General features: G+C 36.7%; 1 pseudogene; it reads left to right on the forward strand.

Moving 5' to 3' along the window:
- The first annotated feature begins 57 nt into the window (after positions 1-57).
- Positions 58-10,427, forward strand: LOC137390887 (uncharacterized; annotated as a pseudogene).
- Positions 10,428-13,458: the final 3,031 nt, after the last annotated feature.

The raw sequence follows: 13,458 nt of genomic DNA on the forward strand, positions 1-13,458 counted from the left end.
TAATACATATACATGTATATAATTACTGAACCACGAAGATTTTGGGCTTTGGTCAAACCTATCCTCGTCCGCTTTACTTCGGAACTGAATCCGAATTGATTATCTATTGAAAAGGATTTTAATATAGCACAAAGTTATGTTGAAAGTTTACATTGATTTACTATGTCAGCCTTGCCGGGCTTTGTACTTGTTTTTAAACTATACTAAAATCCCACATACGATTCATTACGTTGGCCTAGCGCAAGGTAAGTATTTGTACAAGTTTGAGAGGTATTTCAGAGCTATGTATGCTATTTACACGCAGCGCTGCTTACTAATGTTTTTTGTTGGGATAATTAATATCAAGCTATAGTTTAGTAGCTTGGTTTTCAATGTTTATGAACTTTTGGACATCTGTAAGCAACTTACAATATAGGTAATATTAGGCTACTATTGTAGGTATCGTAGCTTTTGTTTCTTTTTTAATCATAATACCTCTCTTTACAGAATTTCTCTATAGATGAGTGCTGAGCGGTTTGTGCTTAAATCAATGGATTAAATTGATGCGTAAGCTTCTTAACCTGAGAGCTTGGTGGTGCCTAAATTGTTGCTAAAACGTTATTAGAGGGAACCTATGCATACATCTTTTTGCAAAAGACATTGAAGTGGACATGTATTTTCAATCAGCTTATTGTTTGAATGTTTTATGTAACTAAATGGTAATAAGTTGTTAATTTATTCATTTGAATTTTTTGATGGAAAGGTAATGCTTTTTTTATTTAAATCAAAAGCTTCATCAGATTTGGTGAGGCTTAGCATAATGGTAGTGACTGCAGTGCAATAGTTGAATAGTTCTAATTTTTTGATATGGCGCTGTGTGTGTGTTAAAAGCTCCTAAACAGAGGCGACGAACTCAGGCTTGTGGTCTTGAATTCTTTCCACTTTATTTGGAATGGTATGCGTTTATTCTGTGTCATTCAAATTGGTTTTCTTCAGCACAAAAACTCTTGTTAATTGACCATAGCTCAAATAGATCACCAGAATCAGAAAAGTTGAACAAAATAAGTTTTTTTTTTCTAAACGCTGTCCATAAACATAGTTACAGTTTAAGCAACAGGGGCTACAGGATTATAGCCTGGGTGCCACTGATAATTGCTAAATTATCCCACTCTAATGAATTGTCTTATTATTTTTTTACAGAGAATGAGCTACAAGTATTTTCCTTGCTGACCTAAAGTAGAATAGGCTACTTAATGCAACATGAAGCAGTTATAAAGATATTTGTAACTCAACTCTTGATGCATATCGTGAAATATGGTCACTACAATTGATCCCAGCAAACTCTCCTACCTCTCTATTCATCACTTCAAGTGCTTTATTTTTATGTTTTGTAAATTCTGTTTTATACTGAAAAGCAAACATAATGATTGCGCTACATTTCTGACTGTCTGTTTGAATAAAAGATAAATGTATGCGAAGATAAGCAGTGATTTTTGAAACATTAGATCTACAGCGGCTTTGGTTAAGGGTTTTAGTCAAACTATTAGCTAAGAAATTGCTATTTTATTACACGTGATTAATCGTGGTAGTTTTCAACTGAAAGATTCATATATTCTATATCGATGAAGATGCTCAAAGCTAGAAAGTTGGTTGAGCTATCAGAATGTTTCCGTATAACCAGCAGTATCGCGATGTCTGATAGAGTAGGGGATGGTGTAAACCACTACTAATAAAAATATATAATTTTAAAAGCTTCATGGTCTGCAATAAAATTAATATTGGGAATCATATAGATTAAATGTGATACAACAACTTTGCATTATTCTGCTTGCTCTTACCATTATTTTTGTATTTAGGAGAAAATCGAGGAGAGGAATATGCTAAAATAAATCCTTTCAAAGTTGTGCCTGTTATTGATGATGATGGCTTCATTCTTCCTGAGAGGTCAGTACACTTCACATTACTAAGCTAGTCTGGACTTTGTTTGTTTATTTAGAGATAATCTTATCTCCTACTCTTTAACCTTTGCAATGTGGACTTCTTTTTATCTTGACAGCGTGGCCATTCTGCAGTACTTAAGCAGAAAACATAACATTGACTCTCTCTATCCTCAAGACTTGCGACAGCGAGCTAAAGTTGAAGGTTTCACGCACTGGCAGCACCTCAACCTACGTTATAGTGGTTCCAATTTGTACATGGCACTGGTGAGGACTTCAGTGACATAACTCAGTTACAAGCCTGCTACATGTTAGCGGAAAAATACAATTTGTAAAATTGACACTAGTATCACAGTAGCTCCTCTTCACAAAATATTGTATTTTATGACTAGTCTTTTTATGCTCCTTTAGGTATATGTATTTATCTGGATATATATGTATATATATCCGGGTATATATATATATCCGGATATATATATATCCAGATATATATATATACCCGGATATATATATATCCGGATATATACATGTATATATATACATATGCAAATGCTTTATCAAGTGCTCCATACAGAATATTTTTATGAAACTTAGTCAATTTGCTTTACAGTTTCGAGAACCACAGAAAACAGGGAAACCGGTAAACCAAGCAAGAGCATCACTCAGTACCAAAGTGCTTGAGGCTTCTTTGAACAAGATAGAAATGATCTACCTCAAGGACACACCATTTATAAGCAGTGACAGCATGACCATAGCTGACTTACTGGGAGTTTGTGAAGTTATGCAGACCAATATTGGTCTCGGGATGGATTACACATCCAGTTTTCCCAAAGTTGCAAAATGGACACAACTTGTGAGGCAGAGAGTCGGTCCCAACCTGTTTGATGAAGCGCATCAGCCTTTGTCTGTTTTAGCAGAGCACTTCAAGGGACTTAATATTCCAACTCCAAAATTGTAATGTTTTGTTAATCAATCTAGATGCTACCCATTACCAAGAAGAAGGTTCCGATATCTACTGTAAATCATACCTGCTACAAAGAATGCGATGTCTCATCTAATGATATACACAATAAAATGTTACAATGCGTAAAAAGTCGCTATGTAGTCTGCTCAATTTTTTGTTGTTATTGTCTTAATTATATTTTTATATGTAAATGAAGCTACATGTGTATGTAAAATTTTAAAGGAATCGTATAAGATGGTTTTGCTGTTATGTTTTGTACACAACTACATCCTTATTCCACTGCTTGTACATCTACTTCACTGTGATTATTTTGTGGCTTAAAGAAACTTTGGCAAATTGCAAGTCATTTCAAATCATTCTTACAATTTTTATATCGTTAACTTGTATTACCTAATGCCAATTCTTTGGCTATAAAATTTTTCAAGAAAGAAATCCAGTTCCCTATTTTACACACACACATATACACACAAAAACAGCTAAACAGGTTTTTTAATGAATTTCTGCTAAATTTGTATTATGCCCACACAATCATCAGGCACTAGAAAGTGACATATCTACAAAATAACTATTACATACATGTACAAACGAACAAGCAGTCTGATTTGGAAATGAACTTGTTTTATAATTGTATACTAGCTGGTTGCCTGGCGTTGCACGGGTAATGAAAATAGTTTTTGGGCAGAAAATTAACTTTCAATCAACTTATTCCACATCAACATTTACCATTCTAACTTTCAAATAAAAGTGTTTGTTCATTTCTGTGAGCTGTGCTATTTCTGTTTACTGTGTTTATTTCTGTGTAATTCATACTGTCATATATATATTTTTCTTCACCATGCGCATGCATTTTTGTCTGGTAAGGCTTCACGGATTTTTCTTCTGGTTTGGCTCTACACATGAAGCTAGCTAGAGTGTTTAACGAGAAGCCATGAGAGATTGGCATGTATTCCAAGTAAGTGCCAAATTTATTCCATGTTGTAGCAAGCTGGACAGTGCAATAGAGTATTGGATAAATAGATGTCCAGAGAACTGAAGGTTGTGTGTTCAAATCCAGTTCGCAGCGGTCTTCTCATTCTTAAAACTTCATTGCTATAGCTCGACAGACGGAAGCACGAACAGATAAACAATGAGATTCATATAGATGTATACTCACTTAAGTAAGTTGATGTATATTTACCAATTGTCTTGAGTATATTAACAAACTCAACTAGAGACAGATTATGAATCACTGCAGCAGAATTTTTTATATAACTGAACTAGTACAGCTTAAATAGCTTACAACTTACATATCGTAATGAATCATTAAAATGTTCTGTAACAGTGTTAATGCTATCACTGTTCCATATCACATATCAAACTTAGCATGGGGTATATAAGTAATGAAGATGCAACAGAAATCGCCATACGTAATTCACTTCTTGAACAGAGAATGTTGTATCATGTTTTTTAGAGTTATCTTCTGACTATTGTATCGGTATTATATTCGCATACTTTGTCTGTCCCACTGTGTGTTTTTCTATCAATAGACAGTTTCCTGTCACCTATCGCATAGATCGCATCATGTTTATTAAACTCTTTCTTCATCAGAAGCATCCACCAATAATACCATATGATGGTCACTACTAATACTACACCGTGAGAACACTTGTGTTAATCATTTGCTAAGAAGCCTTTTTGGTCTAAACTTCTTTTAAATGACGCTAAATATGGCAAAGTTTACTTCACCGGTAGAATTTGACTTTTTACCGAAGAAGTTGGCTGAGTGTTCTACCAGATGGGGTAGATTTTGTAGCCTGTCACAGCTAGATAAGCAAGAAGATCAGCTGCAGATAGATAGTTTGCTATATACTATGGGATCTAACAGCTAGACAATCTTTAATTGCTTGGGATTGCCTACAGAAGACAAACAAGATTATAAAAAGGTGAAAGAAGGGTTTGATAAATACCTTTTCCCAAAGAAATATGTTATATTTGAGAGAGCTACATTCTTTAGACATGACCAGTTTTCTGGTGAAGCTGTTAAAGAATTGATCCGTGCAATAAACTACATGGCGGACAGAGATGACTTTAAAGATCATAGATCAAAGAAGATTAGAGATTGTATCGTAGTGGGCATCGTAGACAAGGATGTTAGCAGAGAAATTCAAAAAATGGAGCTGGACCAGCTTACCGAGGAGAAAGTAGTTGCCATGGCGAGGCAAGTTGCGCGTCAGATGAAGTTGTTAAGTCGCAGTGAGAATAACACCTCTGTTGACGCTATCTATAGCGATAATCATCAGAGACGAGAGCCAAGTCACAATAGTCATTGCCTGCCACTACCCTCTGGCCATCAGCGCCAAGGGCAACACCAATTGTGTAGAAACTGGATACTACCAGCATTCTAGAGGATTGTTGAAGATGTTCAATTGTAGGACATTTTTCGAAAGTATGCTTGATGTCAACCGATAAACCTCATCAGTCCATGAGGTAGAAGCAGAGATAGAGAGGGCTTCCTAGGTAAAGTCCAGGATAACCAGAATTACAGCAATTCATGGATGAAAAGTATTGATGTGCACATGGGTGAGCCAGAGTCCAAACCTGTGTCCATGAACTTTAAACTTGACATGGGTGCTGACGTTTCTGTCATACCTAGTAGCTTGTGTGTTGATCAAAGTTTAGAACCAAATGACAAAATTTTAGTTGGGATGGAAATAATAGAGTACACATGCTAGGCTATTTCTCAGCTAGGTTTTGTGTACATAATGCTGAGCACTATGAACGTTTATATGTAGTCATCCAGACAATAGCTAGAAACACATGCATTGAGTTGGGTCTGGTAAAAGTCAGTTGTAATGTTGACCGTGTGCATACTGCTAACCGTTTTAAATGTGAATTTCCTAAGCTGTTTCAGGGTCTGGGCTGTATGAAACAAGAGGCTGGTATTACGCTGTGGGCAGGTTGTCAACCGTACGCCATAAACACACCAAGAACCGTACCTTATCCATTGTTCGACGATGTCAAGTCAGAACTCAAAATGATAGTTAATGACAGTGTAATCTTTCTAGTTGACAAACCGAGTGACTGGTGCTCTCCGATGGTGGTTTTGCCGAAACCAAACTCTCGTGTCCGTATTTATGTTTACTATACTAAGTTAAACAAATAAGTCAAAAGAGAACTCTATCCAATGGCCCATGTTGAGTCGAGCCTGACAAAGCTAGGCACTGGTAAACTGTTTACCGAGCTTGACGCAAACTCAGAATTTTACCAGATTCTGTTAACCCTTGAAGCAAGAATTCTGACAACATTCCTCACTTTTTGGCCGTTTTGTTTTTAACCGGTTACCGGTTTAGGTTGTCGTCCAGTCTGAGATTTACTCAAAGATTATTTCAAGCAACCGAATGATTTTGATGGAGTAATTTGCCACATAGATGATGTGTGCATATAGGGAAATGACCAACAAGAACACGATAACAGAATCTGTGCTGTATTAGATTGAATGCTACAAGCCTGTATGATCCTAAATGAATCTGAATTTTAGTTCATCTGACACAGCATTCAATTTTTAAGGCATGTAATAAGGTCCAATGACGTTAAACCTAACCCTGATGTCATCCAGGGCATCCAAGATTTCGCGACATCTCGAAAAATGCGAGCCATGTGCGGAGCTTTCTTGGCATGGCCAACCAACTCAGTAAGTTCACCTAGTTCACCTAAGTTCGTCTAGGTGATCTCAGTACACTGCTCTGGGATTTGCGTTGCAAAAACTGTCCATGGTACTTGGGGAACCGGCAAGCTAAAACCTTCACCAACAGCAAAGATGAGCTGTCCCGATCTGTAGGGCTGGCAATATACAACCCAACTCGCAAAACTATCATCCAGCAGTCAGATGCATGTAAGAGTAGCATCGGCGCTGCATTACTAATAGTACCAGTACCAAGTACAAAGTGATTGCATGCATCATTTAGTCTATGCTGCGTCATGAGCACTCACCAACACAGAGCAACGATATGCCATGATCGAACAGGAAGCTCCGCCATTGTATGGGCTTGTGAAAAGTTCAGAAATTACATTATAGGCATTACTGTAAGTATTCAAACCGACCACAAACTGCTTGTGGCTTCATTTAGTGACACAGACCTCAAAAAAATGCCTGCTGGAATTCAACGATTTGGCATGCGCAAGTTACGCTTCCAGTGTCAAATGGAACACATTTCTGGGAAACAAAATATTGTGGCTGATGCACTTTTCCGTTGAAAGGCCATTTCTACTGTGGAGGACATAGCATTCGTAGAGAAGGTAAAAAATCGTGCTCGTAGTACTGTGCTTTACTCCGTTTCCAATGAGAGATCCAGCAAAGTCATAGAGTCAAAGAAAACGACGAGGTATTGTCGAAAACTTACCACTTTGTTAATACATCGTTGCCTGCGTATATGACCGCCAATGACTCATTGGAGTCATTTATAAAGTTTAAATATTCAGTTTATTAATAGAAACTTTATTAGCTGCATTCATCTTGACAGTTGGGAACCAAAAGAAGGCTTAATATGAAAAAGCAATGGGTACCAATAAGCAACGAACATTCAGAAAGCACAATGAGAAAGCACTATTAAAACCATGAAACTGCTATTATTGCAATACTCCCACTCCGTTAGGCCTATATAGTTGCACCAACAGGCAGTTTGAGTAACACAAAATTACAATGATCGTAATCAGCGAAAAACAAAAAAGAACAATAATATGTTTAGTGTTCACTAGAATTAATCTTCACTGGTCAGACAATTAACTAGCTCAAACTCAACATGTCTCTAAGTTTGACAAATCGATCACTTGGCAGCGGCTTTGTGAATATGCCAGTAATATTATCGTTTGTCGAACAAAACTCTGGACAACAGGTCTTTGTTTCATATTTAAACCGTGAAGCTGAAGTAGCAGCAGCTGCCCCGAATGCTCCTCGATCCTACATTCTACGAAACTCAGGTGGAACTTCAATTCGTCATAACCGAATCGACATATGGCCAATCGGACATATAGCTGATGATGTTGAGCCGCAACCAAACAGTCGTAAGGAGCACTATATATCAAGGTCTGGTCGTACAGTTGATCAGCCTGTGAAGCTCCACTTATGAATCCAACAGCGTGGTGTCAGCCTCTGGTTCAGACTCCAGCACTCAAGATTTTGTAACTTTTGTAGGTCAACCTTCTCACATTGATATTAATGTGACAATCATTTTTCAATAAATATGTCTTTATGTAACTGCTACACAGCCTACACTTTCAGTGTTCATGTTTGTCGGAGAAAGCGAGACGTTGAATCATTTACTTTAGAGTTATCTTCCCACTCTAGTATTAGTAATACGTATACTCGCACACTTTGTCCCACTTTGTGTTTTTCTATCAATAAACGGTTTCCTGTCACCTATCGCATTAATCGCCTCACGTTTATGAACATGTACCACCAAAAAGGGACACTACACAACAATCGCTAGATCTAGCCAAGGCGATGACACGCACTGAATCGGCCCAAAGCGAACGCGTATGAGGCGTGTTCGACATCCTTTCATATTTATTTTCGACATTTTTCAAATAAGACGAATTCATTCGGAATCATGCTGAAAGCGTACATAGATTTGCTATCTCAACCATCTAGAGCATTATATGTTTTTAAAATATACTAGAATACCACATGTTGTTGTGCCTATTTCCATAATGCAAGGTACGTCCAAGATAACTTAACTTCGCTGTTACAATACGGTAATTATGATTGTCTAAATTATTCGATCTGTACCTTTTTCGATTCATTACTAAGATAACGAGCTGGTTTTTGCAATGTTTAATATCAAAGCTATATATTAACCATTATTTGTCAGTTTTAATTAGTATGCTTGTCAGGAGACTTTTCATTGGATCTAATAGAAACATTCTAATCCCCGTACATGTGCTCAATTTTATATTGAATGTCGTCTTACGGCCTTTGTCACATTTTGTAGGAGAACATTTGCAAGATGAGTATGCAAAGATCAACCCTTTTCAAGTTCTTCCTGTTATCAATGACAACGGGTTCCTTTTACCAGAAAGGTTAATATGTCTAATAATAATAATAAATTCTTATGCTACGTATTGCAACAACCTTTTTATATGATGAACTGCTTAAATTATTTCAGTAAATCATAGTAGTTGGTCACTAAGCAGTCTGCTGTTCACGAATTTCAATACCCATTTTACATTTGATGTTGTATACACTTGTGCGGTAAAATAGCTTGGGTTTTTTGCTTGCTGCTGAGAAGCTTGACGAAGGTTCTCTGAGATTTATAGCTCTCAGTTTACTGTAAACAAAACATTTTAATCTGTTTCTTACTCTGAGCTGCTGCACCAGCTTGATTAGATTAGACCAGTAACAGGACAAAGCAGAAATTTGCCAGTAGGTTGCTCTTATGAATGAATCATCAATCAAGGCACACAGAAAGCTCAGTGGTTAAAAATTAAGGTTTATTAATTTTAATTCTTGGTTGATCATTTTTTGGATATTACAGCTGTAAGATTCTGTATACAGCAAGTATTATTTTATAGCTCACAAGGTTAAGGATACTTTGCTCTCGTGACTTTTTCAAATAGTGACTTACAGTTAGTGGTTAAAAACAGCAGTTAATGGAGTTGCCTACTTAGTAACTTGATGATGCTGTTTGGCAAATAAATCTCTTTATTACAACGATTTAAAAATTTATTTATTTACATGATTATGTAGAGATATTTTCTTATCGAGACCCATAGGCGAATACTAATACAGCTGTGGTGCTCATTGTGTTTTGCTTGGATGCATTTGTGTAGTAGAACATTGAGAGTTGTTTTACTTTAACAGTGTTGCTATTCTCCAATATTTGTGCAACAAGCACAATGTTGATAGTCTCTATCCTAAAGACTTGCAGCAGCGAGCTAAAATAGAAGGTTTTACTCATTGGCATCATCTCAATCTACGCTATGGTGGCTCCAACATGATATTTGCTCTGGTGAGTCATCTCTTAATGCTTTGCTTTATTAACACCTCAATATACAATTTCATGTATACTGAAATTGATTGACTTCATATATCATAGTTCAAAGGCATTTCGTACTTATCCAGGATTTTTTCCACATTGAATCGACATTGCATTACAAATGTCTTACATATTGTGTGGTTTTCTTAGTACCGCGAGCCTCTGCGCACAGGCAAGCCGATCAACCAAAAAAGACTATCTCTATGTGCCAAGGTGCTCGAGTCGTCATTGCAAAAAATTGAAACAATCTACCTGAGGGACACACCATTTATAAGCAGTGACAGCATGACCATAGCCGACTTACTGGGAGTTTGTGAGGTTATGCAGACCAACATGGGTCTTGGGATGGATTACAAATCCAGTTTTCCAAAAGTTATCAAGTGGACACAACTTGTGAGAGAGACCATTGGTTCTGCACTGTTTGATGAGGCGCATCAGCCGCTGTCAGAACTTGGTGAACATTTTAAGGGACTCAATATACCAACTCCTAAGTTATGAGTTGATGTAACACCTTTGTCCTTTGATATGGTGATAATGGATCTTGTGCATGTTTTATAATGTTTCCTACATGATATTTGCATCATAGTATTATATATATATGATAGATAATACTCAGTTTTATTTAATTGCTGCCAATACATTGTATTGAAAATAACTCCATGCAGCGTCTGTGAGCTCGTTGAATGCCACTAAGGTTGCAATAGGATTTTCGAGTGTCTATTATCAATCAATAGACATTCGAAAATAGACACATCGATGGAATATAATTTGGCTAACAGACCTGGGAAAAGTAACCCACAGCTGAAGTGATCTATGAACAAATACATGAAAGAATAATGACTATACAAACACAAGTATGTCATGGTTGACCAACAATTCTCTATAGATACATTTGATGCCTCACAATACTATCTCTATCAGTTGTTTTAGCCAAATTTCCATTCTTCAATTGGATACATTCCCCACTCTCCCATCTCACTTCCTCACTTAGTTTATGTGGCTCATTCATTTTTCTGTGTCTCTTATTCACCATGGCCGACTTAGACAAAGCTCCTTTTTTCGATCTGTTGGCAAACAGCTGTCATTTTTAGCAGCTCTCCTGACCGCCTCACACAATCAGCTGTCTGAGTTATTTTCTGGCAATAAAACCCAGCAGGATGCATGTTGAGGCCATTTCATAAGGCGAATTTATAACATTGAGAATGCCGAACTTATGAACTTTTGAATACTGGAAATAACTACTCGTCACCCATGATGCTCTGCTGGGTGCTTAAAGGTTGACTTGCAATGAAATTCACATTACAGTTATTTGGTATCAAAAAATTCACCATGTCTTACTCTGTTGTGTTGTAGGTGCCAAATATTTGGAAATGTGATTACAAGCTCTTAAAAGCTCAAAAACGAACAGCTAATCGCAGCCACACGAGACCGCCGTAGTTTGGATTCCCTTTCCAACACGGCTCAAATGTGGCGTAGTTGTGAGAGATGGTTTTTGTTTACACTTTCATGCAACCTTATTCGTTGAAATATTTTCACAAATATACTTCACGCATTCAATAAAACCATGTCTATTGTTCTTACGCGTCTATTTTATTGGCATCGTAATGCTGTTACTTTTAGCACTGATATCTTATAACTTACTGTAAAAAATCGTTAATCTTTTTAGCTTTAGCTCGAAGGAGTACATATCATTGTCTGATAATCATGACGAGCCTGTTAGTTACCCGTGATAATTGAAAAGTGCTGCAAAAATTATTTGCGAAGTATTGGGTCACATGATCAGATTACGACTTGATGATTGAATAATGCCGAAACAAAACTGTAAATTAGCCAGCATCTATATTTGATACGGGGTCTTTGGAAAAACCCGAAGTGTTTGTCATAAACTAGTACTACGATAAGTTTTATATTGAGCTTTTTATTGGCCTTTCAATTCACATGAGAACATCACGTGACAAGACAATAACCAAATTTCATGGCTACGTCATCGAAATAAAGAGATTCCAATCTATGTCGGCTTTTCGTTTTTGAGCTTTTAAGAGCTTGTAATCACATTTCCACATATTTGGCATCTACAACACAACAGAGTAAGACATGATGAATCTTTCGATACCAAATAGCTGTAATGTGAATTTTATTGCAAGTCAACCTTTAAGTTAGACAAAACCTTAGACCAATGTAGATATGAAACAAATATTTATTGCAACACTTTCAATCTATTTGAACATAAATCTTGTTAGAGAGAGCTTTAATGTAACGTTGTGAATCTTGCAGGCAAATCTAAAATAGTTGCAATATATTAACACAGGCTTCTCAAACTAAAAGATTTCCTAAAATAGTTGAATTAGGAAGATTATGTAGCCGAATTATATTAGCAAAATATAACTGGGTTGCTTATCTATCTAGAGCAGTAGTTCTTAATCTGGTTGTCCGTACTGAGCTCTAACAGTTGCATATGAGCTTTTATTGAGCCATTCTTATTTGAAAAATAAAACATGATTTTTTTGATATTCAAGACATACCAGGTAGGTGTATGTTTTACTATGAACTATGCATTACTATCACTGTTTTCAAAGAATAAAACCAATACAATGAATTAGGCTCACAGCTAATTACACATCTTTTCATAAAGACATGACCTCGCAAATCAATGTGATTCCTGTTGTTGCTATTAAGATACCTCCGCCAAACCTCTGAGGCTCACTCACCGAGCCCCTGGGTTTCGATCGAACCCAGGTTTAAAACCACTGATTTAGAGGTTGCTCGTGACTTCAACAGTTATTTTCCTCCGATTGATTTTACCCCAACTTCTAACTGTGCATAGGTTGAGCCAAATACTATGTTATTAGACTATTGCTTTGCAAGCTATCTAGGCCAATCAAAGTGGCAGATTTAAGTGGAAACTCCAAGTTACAACTGGGAAATCTATGTTAGAGAACCTAGCCATATTTTTCAGCCCACACGTAATAAAAATGCCAAACTTTTGAGAAAACTGTAGGCTGAAGTTTTGGAGTACTGACTAAGCATTTACCAAATCAGCAAGCTTGAGAAATTGCCTATTTAAGAGTAAAATGGAACTTTAAAATCGGGGAGTTCAGAGTAGAGCAAGAATAACCTGTTGCACCAAGATGACTAGCAAGACTTCTGAAAAGATGTGAGTATAGATGTGAGAATGGCATCTTAAGTTTTTGACTTTTACATGTTGATCATTGAACTAAGTAATGCAGAGTACAGGTATTTCATTGAGTTTCATTAATAAAAGTAGGAACTCACACTATTTGAATGCTCTATTGTCCAGCTGTATGGCATCCAATCCAGAAAAAGTGCGAATGAAGGTGAGCTTTGTGAGAAGGAAGAGAGCTTAAATACGGTGCCTTGAAGATGACCAACCCTTAAGGTTATCATGTCGTTAGGCTGCAGACTAACAGGTTCTGATAGAAGTCATGCTTTGGCTATGCTAGTAGTTGGCTTAAGTATAGATTATCAAGGGGCAAAAATGATACTCTTTTGTTCTGCTATCTCAAGAATGTGCTTGCATGCTAGTGAAATTATACTGAGTGGAGATGAA

The sequence above is a fragment of the Watersipora subatra genome, chromosome 3 (assembly GCF_963576615.1).
Source record: "Watersipora subatra chromosome 3, tzWatSuba1.1, whole genome shotgun sequence".
Lineage (NCBI taxonomy): Eukaryota > Metazoa > Bryozoa > Gymnolaemata > Cheilostomatida > Watersiporidae > Watersipora > Watersipora subatra.